This window comes from Pipistrellus kuhlii, unplaced genomic scaffold, assembly GCF_014108245.1.
Source record: "Pipistrellus kuhlii isolate mPipKuh1 unplaced genomic scaffold, mPipKuh1.p scaffold_m20_p_6, whole genome shotgun sequence".
Classification (NCBI taxonomy): domain Eukaryota; kingdom Metazoa; phylum Chordata; class Mammalia; order Chiroptera; family Vespertilionidae; genus Pipistrellus; species Pipistrellus kuhlii.
Window position 1 is genome coordinate 64666520 of NW_023425562.1, and position 16726 is coordinate 64683245.

Genomic DNA, 16726 nt, shown 5'->3' on the forward strand with positions numbered 1-16726 from the left:
AACCTTCCCTGAGGGGCCTGGGACAAAGAGTGGAAGGAATAATGAGGAGGGACCTTTTTCATTCCCAAAAGTGTCCCTGCAGGGAGGGTGGGTAACTTGGATTCTGCTTGTGGGAGCTGAGACTAAGCAGCAAGAGCTGTACCATTTCTTCTTCTTTTTTTTTTTTTTTAGCTTTCACACAATGGGGCAAGCTGCTCAACCAGTGTTGTACAGTGGTTGAATGTCCACCTATGAACCAGGAAGTCATGGTTTGATTCCTGGGTTGTGGGCTTGATCCCCAGATTTTTTTTGTTTTGTTGTTTCTTTGTGTGTGTGTGTGTGTGTGTGTGTGTGTGTGTGTGTGTGTGTGTTTTGTTGTTTTTTTATGGGACAAGCAGAACTTCTTATGTTACATGGGACAGTGATGAACTCTCAGCCATGGATATGACGATTATCTTATATAATAAAAGCCTAATATGCAAATTGTCTCTTCAACCAGGAGTTCAACCAGGAGTTTTACCAGGTGGTGGGGCAGCCAGGGTAAGGAAGGTGCTCCGGCTGGCAGATGCTAGGTACCATACCCATGCATGAATTTTATGACTTGGGCCTCTAATAAGTTATAACTGATAAGAATGTTATCCAATAGAAATATGAGTTTCATACATCATTTGAAGTTTTTCTAATAGCCATATCCAATAAAGTAAAAAAGATACAAGTGGTATTAAATTTAATATTTTATTTAACCAACATATCCAAATGGTATTATTTCAACATGTAATCAATATGAAGTTATTTGTACCAAGTCCTCAAAATCCAATATATAGGCTAAATTTACAGCACAACTCAATTTGGACAAGCCATATTTTAATTGCTCAATAATCATATGTGCCTAATGGCTGGCCTATTGGACATTTTTACAATCATAATCTCCAAAATCATCCAGAAAGGTTGAAGGAACCATCTCTATTTTTACAGACAAGAGTAATAGGGCATGAAAAGTAGCATATATTGACATATATTAATTAATCTTGAAATCCAGCCCTGCCTCTCTCCAGCTTCTCTATGATTTTGTCAATATTTACTGATTCCTTGGCTTCTTCATGAAGAAACAGGAACAACACATGCCTCTCTCAGGAGGTCAATATGAAGACAAAATAATTAAGGATGCAAAATTCCACATAAATGTTCTACCACCATCACCTCCACATTTTATTTTTCACTCAGGATCTTCTTTGCCTTTTGGAAAATAATCTATAAATGTCAGTACCAATGTCGATGCTTGTTTTGGTGAGAAGATAGCAGCAGTCCTCTGCTTCAAGCCAAGCAGGAAGTGGCCAAGGCCACAGGTAAATGGTAAAGACACTAGGAGTCCAGTGCAGCAGGACTCAAAAAGGCCATTGTCATCCTGAATGGGAAGAAATTTTTCTTTAATAGGAATTCCTTCCTTGTACAGACTGTCCCCAACTTATGGTGGCTCAAGTTAATAAATACCTCAGTGAACATTTAGGGCAGGTATTATGCTGTGGTCGCCCAGGCCCAAAAGTTCTGGTAAATATAATCAGGGTGACTGATGCTCATATTTAGAACATTTCTTCTTTTCTTTTCTGTTGCTCAGAGCTCTTCTCCAGTTTCCAAACAAAAGTCTGGACCAGATATTTTGCACAGATGATGCAATAAACATTAGTTTTATTGCTCCATTTCCTGTATCTTATATATAGAAAGGAACGTCAAAGCAGCATTTAGAAAGGAGGCCAGCTTCAGCTTTGGGATTTTATAATCTTAACAATACCTCACGATGTTGTAAACACAAAGTGTCCTGGTGACAATATTTAAGAGATCTCCCCTCCCTGGGGAAGTCTCTGCAGTGCTAAGACAATCCTCCGGGGTCTAGTTGAGAAGGCCTCTAACAGTGATAAGGCCTTTATATATCAACCAAAGAAGATCCTTGCAAGAAAAAAACTGACAGTGGTGGAATGATATTGAAGAAAATGAACTGACTTGTCCCCCATCTCCTTTTCCCACAATCCTTTCCTCATTCCTGACACTTAGATCATTTCTCCTGCATTGTTATTACTGTAAAATGAAGACAAAGAGAACAAGTTAATGCTCAACCACATGATTAAATTTACCCTGGGATTAAATTTAGCCGGAATTAATGGTGCTCTAACTAGAAATTAAATTTAATTATATAAAAGAATGAGTTACATCTTGTATAAGGGACCACTTAGCTCAGGGAAAGTTACATGAGTTGCATGATCTAGGTGTGTTCCTATGTATATAAACATGCTTACTAGATAGATAGATAGATAGATAGATGATAGATAGATAGATAGATTTCTAAAGATAAAGTTCATGAGATACTGACATACAAAATAAAAGAATAAAAGCAATTTCAGTCTACATTTTCCTGCCTATTTGATGAGTCATATTGGCTTTTTAATACTTTCTTCCCTGATTTTCCTGCTGCTGCTTCACCCCCCTGCTCTATACAAACAGTCAGATCCTGAATCCTGTTCAACCTTTAGAGCATCAGTCAGATCCTGAATCCTATTCAACCTTCAGAGCATGTGCTTCCTCGGTTCAAAATAAAATCCTCAAACAAAGCCCACACCCCTTGCAGTGAGGTCCAGCTCCTCAGGATCTGTGTGTCTGTTCCCTACATTCTCCTCCAGTCACTGAGCTTGTGCAACCCAGGGCTCTCCTGCCCATGTGGGCTTCCATACTTGCGGTTCCTTCACTTGCATTTACTCCAATAGCTCTCCCAAGGTTCCTTGCTCACGTCCTTTTTCATCTCATGAACGTACACTAATTACTAAAATTCTGCAGCACGCCAAAAACTGTATTACTTTTTTTTTTTTTTTTTTTTTTTTTTTTTTTTTTGCAGATTCGACAAGAAAAAGAAGTATAATTTTGATTCATTCATATTGGATAGCTATTGTTGTGCTGACTGTTGTCATTTTTTTTTATTTGACAATCTAAGGGGAAAGAGGTCAATGCCTCTAACTAAATAATCAGGTACTGCATGTTTTAAAAACTTTTGAGGCATACCAGTTGAAAATTGATGTCCTACTGATTAACTCAAAAGCCCTCTTTTCAAAAAAGCCTTCCTGCCACTTTTATATAGATTTCAAGTTCTGACACTCCTTCCTCTCCAAATAGATAGATAGTAGGTAGATGATAGATAGATGATAGATGATAGATAGATAGATAGATAGATAGATAGATAGATAGATAGATAGATAATGTTTGGTCTGATTCCCTAGGCAGGATCAATGCCCTAGAAGGCCATAGTTTAGTGTTTGCTTTCATCACTATTTTATCTCAGCAAGTAGTAGACTGCCCTCAGTAAATGTCTGTTGAGAGGATACAGTGACATATATTTTGCAGGTAGATGGGCACCCCACCCAGTAGTGGGTATCTTCCCTTCCTCTAGGCAAGATTCCCTGATAGGTGAATTACAATCTGTGGGAGGAGTTTTCTTGAAGCCCAAGATCTTACATCAAATTCAAAGGTAGATTAAGGCTCTGAGAGCCCTAAACACTGTCCCTACCCATGGTAGGATTTTGCCTACCTCTTCTGGTTGCACTCCTAAGTGGAGGTATCCCCTTCAGAGGAATCCTGAGCAGGTACCCTCACACTACCCTGGGCACCTCACCACCATCCCCAGCCAGCCACAGGGAGTGACTTCCAGATGGGGATATCCACTGTACTTCCAACTTCTAGGATGGGATTGTGTGCTTGGTGCACATTGTTAAAGGAAACTCTCCCTTTTTTTTCCAAATGCACCAGCTCCCCTCTGGTAAATAATATCTTTTTTGGTTTAAGTTTTAGTCAAACCTTGAGGCTCTGGATATTATTACAATGCCTGAATCTCTCTACTCAAGCTCCTTATTGTAATTAGAGTTTAATTCTGGAAAGGCCTATTAACTTAAAACTTTTGGCTCTAGAGAACATTTCCTCTGACTACCAAGACACAAACCTGCCAATAATATTGTTGGGAAGCATGTACAGGGTCAATGAAAATAATAATAATTGAATTTAATCAGTGTCCACCATGAGCCAGAAAGTGCCCTGACATTGTACATGTAGTAACTTATTTAATATAGTAATTCTAACAGATAAGTGCTATTATCTAATCCACTTTACAGACAAGGAAACTGAGGCAAAGACAAATTAGGTGACTCACTAACATTGCCTAGTAATGGATGGCAAATCCATTTTTGCATTATAAATAATAATGATAACAATTAATTAGTAAAAAACAAGAGCAATGGTTAAAATATTTAACAGCCAACATTGTAATATAAATTGCTATATTAATCAATGTATAAATAAAAATATAAAAACAATGTATTTCCTCTATTCCCTAATTTAACTAGCATTTTGTTTCAAGCAGAGAACAGCTGAATGTCCGTTTTGACTCTGGCATTACCCACTTCCCTAGACCCAAAGAACCGACACCTCAGCCCCCATCAGGCATTCCCCATCTACTACTACCTGTCCCTGAGTTGTGACCATTGTGCAGCTGGAGCAGGATTGATGAAGCCCCTACTGTGGTATAGTTTCAATGCATCACTGTATAAAGCTACTACACAAACATAAAAAGGTCTACAAAGATGCACATAAAGCTTGATCACAGTGGTCACTTCTGAAGATTAGGGGAGGTAGACAAAAAAAAAAAAAAAAAAGGCATCAGACGCCTCTAAAAACATTTGAAAGCCAATGCTTTTCTTGTATTACTTTTATACATAACTAGAGGCCCAGTGCACAAAATTTGTGTACTCAGAGAGGGAGTCCCTTAGCCTGGATTGCGAGAGGGTGCGGGCCAGGCCCAGGCACCTCACCAGTGCACAACTGGGGCTGGGAAGGGATGTGGAAGATTGGCCAGACAAGGAGGGACCGCAGGAGGGCTCCAGGGTATGTCCAGCCTGTCTGGCTCAGTCCCAATCAGCTGGACCCCAGCAGCAAGTTAACTTATCTAACAGTTGGAGTATCTGCCCCCTAGTGGTTAGTGCATGTCATAGTGAGTGGTTTAGCTGCCTTAGCATATCATTAGCATATTATGCTTTGATTGGTTGAATGGCCAACCAGACCAGATGGCAAGACACTTAGCACATTAGACTTTTATTATATAGGATATTTCATAAATAAAAATAGTTCATACATTAAAAATTTCATTAAAATTACTTTTTAAAAGCTAGCTAGTTGGCTGGAGAAAAATCTATTTTCAAAAAGAAATGAATATTCTCTAACACTAAATTCTTCCCCTAGGCCCAAATTTTCTTCCTCTGATCTAAAATACTCTACTACAATGATCTGAATAACAATAGAACTTCAGCTCACAATGTTAGTATGGAAGATTCTTTGCTGCACACAGTTATTGAATCATTTAGACATATTTTAATGAGCACCTAATATTACCAGACATGCTGGGAGGGCATGTGGATTGGGAGTGAGCACCGCACACACAGCCCTTGCTCTCCGCACCATGAATAGAGATGGAGATTTTAGAAGTGAGAAGGAAAATTGTTTTCTTTTGCTTTTTTCTTTACTAGGGACTCACAAGCAATGGGATTAATGAATGGTAAGAATTAGGGGAAGGAGACTGACATGAACTCACAGGATGGTGCTGGCAGAGCAAGGATTCTAGACTACTTTAAAGAGCAGTGTGAAGCCACTGGTGACTTTCCAACAGTTAAGCCACTTGATCAGATTTGAGTTATTTAAAAAACCACTGGCACAAGTGGATTGGAAGACAGCAACCTACACCAACCCCACCTGGTTTCCTATCATCCAAGGATTAAAATGTAATAAAACACCATCAGATGGGAAATGACTTAATCCCCAACAATGAGGAAATAATGAACAAGGAACAGTTCTCATCTGTAGAGGCAGGTAACAGAGCTCACCATGGGTTTAATGTAAAATCATAGCAGCACCACTCCACCCAACATATTTTTGTTTTAACCAAAAGATAACTCAAAGAAAAGATTGATCCCATTTTAGCTTAGTCTTTGATTCATTCTTTGTAGGGACGTGGCTGATTGTTCCTGAGACCTCAAAGCTTGCCTACTGGCATCCTCAATCTCTACCTGCCTCCTGCAATGCATGTGATTTATCTTCTGCATGTTTTTACAGATGCTAGTCTCTGGGTTTTATTGATGAATCAAATTAGTATGATCTTTAGTAGTGTTATTTACCCACTGCAAGCTCCTGACTCTTTGGGTCTGACATCTAACCTTAAATGTCTTTATTTTTAATGCAGTAACTCAGCCTGTTGTCATGTTTTCTCTTTTTATATTGCTGAGTATTCTTATAAAGGATCTCAGAAGACATCAAGCCAAGAATACCTGAATTATTACAAGCCAGGTTTCTAATTGGAGTGTGCTACCCAGTGAGATGGAAATAATGTGCTTTTGTCTCACATCTGGCAGATGAAATATTGTGCTTGTTCTATAATAAATGGCAGACTTAAAACTCGAGGCATTTGCAGCTCTGAGGGGCAATAAGTTCTATTTGTTTACCTAAACACAATACCTGTCTCATTTTCCTCTTTAATAAGAAGTCTATTGAAAAAGCTGCACTGTCTCCCTAAATCAACTACAACTGGAAAGCAGAGTGAATACACATACTTTTGTATTTTATTGCTTATTCCCATTTCCATTTTGCAAGCTTTACAAAAGATGAAAACAGTGTAAACCTGTAGGGTCCCGAATAACCACTGAGGACCTTCCTGTTTCCTAAAGCTGGAGTTTCTAATAAAAGTGTATTTGAGTCTGAACCCAGCATTGTCTTGACAGTGCCCACAGTGGTGCCAAGCGGCATTCACAGAGGTGGCAGGTTGTCAGTGGTGGCTGAGGTGATGACCAAGACAGAGAAGTTGAGCCCAGGAACAGGACTGGTTACATAATTGATGGGCTCAGTGCAAAATGAAAAGGTGGGGTCCCTTATTTAGAAAATGATGAAGAATCTCAAGAGAGTAAATGAGAGGGCAGAGCGGGCCTAACTCCTGATCCTCCATTTTGTGTGTCACTGTGTAACTGGATCATAGCCCTCACCCAACCAACCAGGGTCAGCCAAAGCAGTGACATCACCACCCCTCCCCCAGACCCCTATAAAACCCTTTGATCTGTTGAACCTCACTCTCTTCCACCTCGCCACAGTGTAGGTGTAAGTGGGACAGAGCTCAGGCTAGCCTGATTAAACGGCTCTTTTGCTTTTGCATTGGACTCAGCTACCTAGTGGTTTTTGGGGAATCACAAAATTTGGGCATAACTTAATGACAGAGCATTAAATCAAGCATGGGGCCTGGTGTGACAAATTGGTACTGCCTGGACATGTAGGGCCAAGCTATGGGACCACCTCGTGCAGGCAGCAGCTCTGCAGTGTCTGAATGAAGGAGTCCTGAGGAGATTCACAAATGGGCTTCCTTAAACAGCCTGGTCAGCCCCAAAGTCTTTATTTATTTTTCTTATTTTTATTTCATTAAAAGGAAGGCAGAATTCAGGAATACATTAAAATATATGCAGGGTCATTATCTAAAGTTATTTCTTTATTTTTTAAAAATTTGTCTTTATTGTTGAAAGTATTACAGATGTCCCCCTTTTGTCCCATCGACCCCTTCCAGCCTGAACTAGCCTCTTCCCAGGCCTCCACCACACTATTTCTGTGCCTATAGGTTATGCATTTATGCACGAAAGTCCTTTGGTTAATCTCCCCTCCCCCAACCCCTTCCTTAAGAGTTAAGATAATAATTAGCCAAATGGCTAAAACTAAGCCATCTGGAGGAAGGCAAGAGGAAGAGGTTGTAAACTGATTTTCTGCTGATATTAAGAATTGGAATAAGGCTTCTCTGGAAACAGCTGGTTGCCATGGTAAAATGATAAAGGGATTTTTTTCTGATTTGGAAACAGGAAAGGGAGGCGAGGGGCTTAGAGGGAACTTAAAGTAAAATAATTGCCCTTTGACTTCCTGTAAAACAGCAAGAAATGATCTTAGAGGAGGGGTTAGCTGAGGTGTCCTGTTGGGAGCAAGGAAGAATGCAAAGCTAGGAGGAACCTCCAAAATTTGGGAAAGGATTATAATCACTGCTTATTGAGCATGGATCCTGCACCAGAGCTGTTAGAGACACCTTCCATATATCATTTCATTTCGTCTGCGTTTTTCTCACAGCATGCTAACACAGAGTGTGTTATTCTCCTCATTTTACAGAGGGAGAACCTGAGATTGGAGAGATCATTTGGCTAAGATTGTATTTCATTAAGTAGCAGACTAAAAGGTGTGACTCTTGATAGGAAATGGCCTGTAAAAAAAGAGCAGGGGGTGGGGCAAGGATGGGAGAAGGGGCAGGGAGGAAGTGCACAAGATGGAGACATGTTACAGAAATTGTGGCTTTCATAGCAATAATACAAGTTTAATAAATAATGAGTATAATAAACTAGGACAAGATTAAAAGGTTAATTGGAGATAGTGCTTTGACATTAGCTTATATGCTTTAACTATTTTTGAATTGATATTTGTGTTTCTTTGTAACACTTAGAAATGAGTTTTACAAAGTGTTTGTCAAAGCCTCATATATCAGTTTTTCATCAGAAGGAAAACTCTCTACTTTTCTGAAAGTTAGAGAAGCAAACGCTTAAATAGCAAGAGGAACAGATGTTAAAGATATATCATACTTTTAATCCACAGGTGGCAAAATACGGAGGTGTTCTTATTTTATGGCAAATAGTAAATGTTTAATAAATACCAATTGAATGAATGCCCACAAAATGGGGCATGTGGTAAAGAAAGGACTAAAAATGTTCATGTGATAAGAAGATAATTTCCCCCTAATTTGTTAGTATTTAACTACAGTAATGCCAATTTGTACTTCGAAATTGATTGTTGTATACTAAGTAAGGGTTATACGTATTCACCAAAGATATGTGTTTCTCAACCAGGGTATATTTAAAAACTACCTTGGCCAAAACTGGTTTGGCTCAATGGTAGAGTGTCGGTCTGCGGACTGAAAGGTCCCAGGTTTGATTCCGGTCAGGGGCATGTACGTTGGTTGTGGGCACATCCCCAGTGGGAGGTGTGCAAGAGGCAGCTGGTCGGTGTTTCTCTTTCATCGACGTTTCTAGCTCTCTATCTCTCTCCCTTCCTCTCTGTAAAAAATCAATTAAAAAATATTTTAAAAAAACTACCTTGTCATGAGACTTGCATTTTTTGGTAAAGAGAAATTTGGCAACCCTGAATATTCATTGGGGAAAATGGGTCTTTACAATGGCCCTCTTTCTCCTGCCCCACTGTACCTTTAAGCTTTCCAGGGGAACTCATTATAGTTGACTAAACAGCTTCCCTCAGAATGGTTGGTAATAGATAGCATAGTGCTTTGTCCATGGCACATGCCCAATGGATGTTAAATACTCTCATTTGTAGCCTTACTCTTTACACTGGCCACTCTCTCCACCATCTCTCTGTCCATAGATATAGCTTTGCATCTTGTTCCCTTGAGTTCTGTTCTCTGGCACTGTCATACTTGAAAAAAGAATTGTCAAGCTAACTCCCATTCAAGTGTTAATTGTTGACAATAGCATAATGTGTCATGTGCTCAGATATTTCCATATTCTCATGGGGGAGAGGGGGTGTCTTTGAAACAGCCAAGTGTTACCCGGTACATAATCTATGTTTCATGAACTATATTCAATTAATTGTTTCAACTAAATTCACCAAAAGAATAAATCCCTAATAGTAGGACTTTAGGTACCAATATAAGCCAGTACCAAAGACATTCATAGACAAGGAGATTTTCCAAAAGCAACTCAAGTCCCGTGTAGAGCTAACTTCAATCCTGACTCAATGTTAAGCAAAACATCTCTACCCTACATCTGGATGAAATTCCTTCCAGCAAAATTTAACCTAAATCTTTTTCTAAACTGCTCTGTGGTGAATGAGCAAAATGCATTGCTTACTTCACACAAATGTTTTTCATATATTTGAGGTGTAGTAATGGGGAGAAGAGAGTTTAATTTATTACCCAAGTGAATTGTTTACCCACCAGATGTTCTTCTAAGACGTGTATGGAACAATCTAAATATACGAAGCTAATATTGCTTCAAATTAACTTGTATCACATATTTAATTGCTTATGCCTTCACACTAATTAACTGGTAGTAATTATAAAAAATTCCAATCTTCATTATATAATATGTTTCAAGAAAATGTGGGCACTTTGATTCTTTTTATTATTTTATTTATTTTTTAATTGAGGGAAATGAAACAAAAACATACTATACTTGGGTTCCATAGAGCAACTTTCCAGTTCTGGAGTTGTATGACCTTGGCAGTGAATTTAACCTCTTTTAGCTTTAGTTTCTTTGTTGGCAAGTTGGAGGGATTTAATTATTTAACATTATGTAGCACCTACTCTGGGCCATTCACTGATCAGAGTACTTTGCAAATGTGAACTCACATAATCCTTATCACAACCTCAGAGGACAGCACTATTAACAGACTTGTTTTGCAGATGAGGGAACTGAGAAAGAGAAATATTAAATAATGTGCCCAAGGTCATACAGCTGGAAAGTCATAGTTAGAACTTGAACCTGGGCAGTCTGGCTCCAGAATTGGAGCATTGCATTTCAGCGGGCCTCTCATAAGCTGGAATTTTGGGTCATAAAGCAGAAAGGGACTTTGGAGATGAACTGGTCCATATCCTTAACCAAGGCTTAGATTGCCTGGGGTACGTGATCTGCATGACATACATAGGCCCTGAAAAACACATGAGGGATAGGGAGGAGGGCTTTCGTTGCATGTTTATGAGCATTTGGGTTCCCCTGGAAACAGTCTGTGAGCTAAGAATGCTGTTTATGTGGGAGGCTATCATAAGTAGATCCCTGGTAGAGAAGGAAAGTAGGAAAATAATATAGGGAAGAGGCCAATTGCTAGCATTGTGCATACCTAAGAGCATGACAAGAAGCAAAGAAGAATTTCAAGGATTTATAATGTAATTCAATAAGTCTGTATTAAGCACCAGAAACCAGGAACTCCTCCAGGCACTGGGAATACAACAATAAAAAACATACACTGAGTGGCCATATTATTATGATCTCTGAATGCATAATAATATGGCCACTCAGTGTATATCCTATATAATAAAAAGCTAATATACAAATTGTCCCCTCAACCAGGAGTTCAACCAGCAGGCAGGCCAGCCAACTGTCCACATCCCCTCCTTCTAGCCATGCTGGCCGGACCCCACCCATGCATGAATTCATGCACCAGGCCTCATAATATATATACTGAGTGGCCAGATTACTATGCTTTCAGAAATCATAATAATCTGGCCACTCAGTGTATATGTATAGGCAAAAGTCCTTGCCCTCATGGAACTACATTCTGGTAGAGGGATTTTCCTTTACATTTATGGGTAAGTAGTAACATCTCAGTAAAGTATTGGAGTCTTCCCATGATGGTGCATAATGGTACATGTACAGATGGGAAAGTCCTTACCATAATGAATAACATGCTCTGTTCTTTTTTTTCTTTGCCATTTCTCACAAATGTACCTAATAATGTTGATGGAGCTATTAGGCTGGTGGTAGCAAACTCTGCAAAAGAAAATGTTGGTTTCCCACACTTCTCACAAATCTATTTGGTATCAAAAGGAACCCTCTGCCAGCAACACCTCTATTTACATATTATATAAAAACCTCCTAAAAATACTGAAAGACTGAGCTTCCATTCAGATGGGTGTGAATTAAGGGCACTGGCTTTGGAATAAAGCCAAAGTAATTTGGAGGAAAGGCCATTTTTCCAACCCCCACTCCCTGACACCATTATGCATCCCTCTTCCCTCTCACTGGACACATTTTATTGGTGGGAGCACCAATTAATCACATGTAATTTTCCTTTGTGTACAGAGTGCAATTTGTACAATTGTTTTACAAAATAGCTAAGATCTTGGTTGGATTTTTGTTAGTATAGTAAAATAATCAGTTGCATTCCCTGAGTATATCATCCACCAGCTAGCTGAAGCCTCCACAAGCCTGCTGAGAGACAGGGAGAAGACTGTCTTCTTGATGCAAAGCCAGCTTTGTTCATTCTTTAAAGCTGCTCAGTCAGCTTTTACAGTGACTTAAATATAGGGCCCATCTATGCCAAGTATTATTTTAAATATCACATTTTGTTCCAAAGCCTAAGTCCCAGCGGCTCTCTCCAAACACTGATAACAGAGAAACAAACTCGAATCTACCAGCTTTTTCTAATTATTCTTTCCCATTGTTGCCTATAGCTCTGACACACTTGTCATCACGTTCTTTCTGGGAGCTATGAAGTTGCCAAAGGTGTTTTTCTCGAGTTATGGGACACTGAATCCAGTGCTGCTGAAATCTAAAGTTGTATTTATTTCTTAAAACACAAATAATAAGCTTCCATCCTTATCTTCCACCCTTTACTCAACACCTAGAGAAAAAGTTCAAGGATGATTAGGCATCTCACATTTACCTCCACTGATAACAAATGCTCTTGGGACTAAGTAATGCCACATCTGCTTGGCTAACTCTTGATTAAGAGAAAGAAAACCAGAGGGATTCATAAAAGATGTGCTAGAAAGTGGGAAGCATGCCCAGTCTCAACATGAAAAGTAATTTTGATGAGAGGAGTTTATGAATATGTGGGGGCAGAATCTGGATTTGAAAGTGACATGTTTACTGAGAGATGAGATGCTCATGCCTGTTTAAATACGTTAGTGTGATTAGCAATACTTCCCAAACATTACAAACTCACAAGGCACATGTATTGGCTACAGTGAAACCAAGTCACTGCATCATCAGACTGGATAACATGCAAAGATTATCCTGAGCAGTACAGTATTGTCAGGAAACAGCCAACCTTAGATAAGGGTGAGCAATGGTGCTGCTCAGTTCCCAGGAATCTGGCACTGAGGGGAGAAAATAAATTAAATTGCAGTCCAGGTGGATAATCATTCTGTCGGGCAGCAGGGTGAGCCCCAGAAGCAAGTATGTGCCATAAGTCTGTGAAGCCCCAGCAGAGATTGGCTATGTTGCACTAAATGTTTCCAATAAGACAGATTTGTGACTCAAGATGGGGGAGGAGAGGACTTCAAGACGTTCACATGTTAGTGGCATTTTAAGCAGTTACCTCACCTGCCTTTGTGCTGGCTTCACACATTGCTCATGCTCCACCACCCCCATTAGTGATCCTGCTCTTGGTTCAGCTTCTTTTTCTCAGAAAGTCCATTTACTAGTAAAATTAAGGAAGTTTTCTGAAAAACTGTGTCATATTCAACCATCATTACTTTAAGCAAAAATGGCACACCTAATGATCATCTCTGTTGAGCAGGAGAGTCTAGGCACTGATGATGACTCTTGACTCCAGTTCCTATGACACAAAATGTGGTCCCTGGACCAGCATCTACAAAGCCCCTGGGAGCTCATTTGAAATGTAAGATCTTAGGTCCACCCCAGACCTGCTCAGTCACAAAATGTATTTTAACAAGATCCTCAGTGGATTCACATGTACAGTGAAGACTCAGAAGCAGTGTTCCAAGTGACATGGGATTGTTGGGCTCCAGAAAAACATCTTCATAAATGTGATGTTGGAAATTGCAGAAAACAAACTTATCTTACTTAATCTTTGATCTTCAGAGACAGACATCCATTTTCTATTGTCTCACTAAATGGCACTATCTCTGAAGAATCTTCTGGATGCAAAAGATAGGGGTAAAAATGAAAAGAACGAATGTAAGATAAAAATCATAAAAAGAGAAAAAATTAAATGGAGGAACATATGAGGTCCCATGAGAAAATGTCCGTGGGCATATGTCTTCCAGAACAGCTGCACCAAAATTGTCAATGGGAAATTGTCTTACCCTTTCTCTTGACCCTTCTTTCTCCATGAGCATCATTTGAAAGCAAACACTCTCAAGAGGTAGTAAATGTGACCACCAGCAAGTCCAAGCTCACATACTAACACTTTTGCTGAAGAGGCAGAGGAACAAATTTATTTTCCAATTTAAGGGAAAGAACTGGGATTCTCTTTACTAAACCCAATTGGACAATGTATCCATCTCTGGAGCAATCATTATTAATCTGATTGACCAGGTCAAGTCACATGCATGCCCCTTGAAGAAAGGTCAGTCCCTGTGACCTTTAAGTTTGGAAGATGAGATTTCCAAATAAAAATTCATGTGCTTTACCCAAAAGAGAGAGAATGCATGCCAGGCAGGTAACAACAGCAAGCACCCAGTTCTTCGGTGTCTTTCAACTTAATATTTCCGTTATAATTTACTGGGATCCAACTCATGACAAGCAAATGGCTAAAAACTTTGAACTACACAAAGATGAATAGTGCTGGTGCTCAGGAGAGACCCCTAATTATTGTGCAAGCTACGTGGAAGCATAAGCCATATGCTCTGGGTGTCAGAAGGAGGAACAATTGCTTCTGCTTCAGACACATGGAAAGCCTTTGTGGGCTTCAAGAATGGTGGGATGTCCAATGTATGGAGTCCAAAGACAAGCAAGAGCTAAGGGTTGGAGACTGTGAGGTTCTCCCTCCTCCCATCTGGTGGGCAGAGTTATGACATTACTGGCATCTGTCACAGAGACATCCCCAAGACATTGAACCACCAATCAGCGTGTGCCAAAGTGTCCTGGAGCCCACCCCTTGCTGTTCCGCCCTGGGTCCAGGCCTCTCCTGTTCCTCCCCTTAAAAAGACCCCCAGACCAGCCCATGTGCTGCTTTTGCCTCATGTCCATCTGGAGGAGCCCGGCTGGGTCCGCTCTCCCCTCCCCACTCCTTCAATTCTGATTTCTCTACCTCCGTAATGAGTCTCACTCATTACTGGGGAATAAACTTTACTTTAAAGTTTGGTGGTCAGTTTCCTGCACCTCAAACCTTACAGAGACATGTGACAAAATCTTAGAGTTTAAAGAATAAATCAATGGGATATTGGATCCAGATTGCAAAGGGCATCTTCAAATATGAACTTGCTGAAGTTTACTAGTAGATGTTAATTAGAGGAGGGGAATCTGATAAAGCTCTGAAGAAGAAAGCGATATCCACAGAAAGTTTAAGATCAGTTTAGTAGAAACATGTGGGATTATTAAAACAGTACATGTGGGATGAAGTTCATGAGTTTGATGAGCCTTCTGACAAATATATATATATTCTATAACCTAAACACTCACTCAAAATCTAAACTAACTTCAGCTGGCCATAAGTGGATCCAAACAGGAATAGACTACATAGTTAGCAGTTAAACTGGTTCTCTACTGGAGAAAAGCTGGGAGAGTTAGTTAAGTCAGTACTCAATGCTTGCTAGTTGATTGAATCCATTTTATAACAAATCCTCCTTTAAACAACTAAACATCCAGCTGGTGTGGATTATATTTAAATAGAGGCTGGCTATATAGTCTTCCTCCTGGAATACAATACAATAACTTTCTTGATCTTAATTTTTTTTAAAAAAAACCTGCACAGGAAGGAAAGGAGGATAAAAGAGCAGAAAGAGGAAGAAAAGAATGAAGGAAGAAAGGAAGAAAAGAAGGAAAAAATAAAAACGTGGGCAGAAATGCAAGAAAAAAGCAAGGGAAGAGGCAAAGATGAGCAGGAAAGCTACTTAGGCTAGCAGGGTGCTCAGTGATTTCCATGAATTGATTTTCTGACAGAGCCGACTTTAGATAGCTTTTAAACTTGTGAAGTCAGATGTCACTCTAAGTTCAAACCTCCTCTGTGTTTGACCTTGACACTCACAGTTCTGACAGTGGTCTGCAGTATATTTAGAACTTTTCAGAAGGTGACACTGTGGAAAGTACGATTTCACTATAGGTGAGAGTACGTGCGACAGAACTGGAGGGAATGTCTGCCCTTCTGCTGACCAGGTCTCTCTTAGAGTGTGGTGACACTTCTTTGAGCTGTTACAGGCACTGAGCTTGCTTCTGTCCTCCAGAGGGACCTATTGCCACTCCAAGTGATGAGGGCTTTTTTCTTCCTGTGAGCATCATTCCTGGCCATGCCTGTCCCCCAATCAGTCTTTGGGAGGCTAGGAATCAAGCACAGCCCAAAAATACTACAGAACAAGGGGGAGCCGGAGAATGAGAGCCACCCATTCTAGAAAGCATTTCAAGGAAGGACTGTCTTATCCGCCCCAGTGATGGACAACCACATCTTCAGAGAGATCTTTTTTTCTTTTCATAACACATGATATATTCACAATATATTCTGGAATCAATACTGCCCTCTGCCATCACTCCATAGATACTGATAAATATGTCTGTGTGTGAGTGTTGTGTGTTGGTCAGATACTTTGATTTCATTCTTGAACTGTTGGACTTGATCTTTCATTTCAATTGAGGAATGGATCTGATTGTGTACATATAGGACCTAACCAACAAAGGAAAACCACTACTTGCCCCCAAAATCTGACTTTCTTGAAACTAACTAAATTTTCTGCAATAATTTTAAATTCTATTGAGTATTCCAAAACATACCCCATTATTTCCTAATGTACTTCTACTTTTGTTTATAACTTTTTTAGTATTTTTTTCATCCTAACACCACGCTGTAATCATGTGTGTGTGGTTTGTGCTTGCAAAACTGTTGGGGGATATATAATCAGTGTGGAAGATATACATATGTGGTGTGGAGTATGTGTAGAATATGTATCTAAGTGCATTGTGATTGAGAGAGTGTATATGTGAAATTGTGTATCTATGCACACACTGAGTTCCTTGAGCATTTTCTG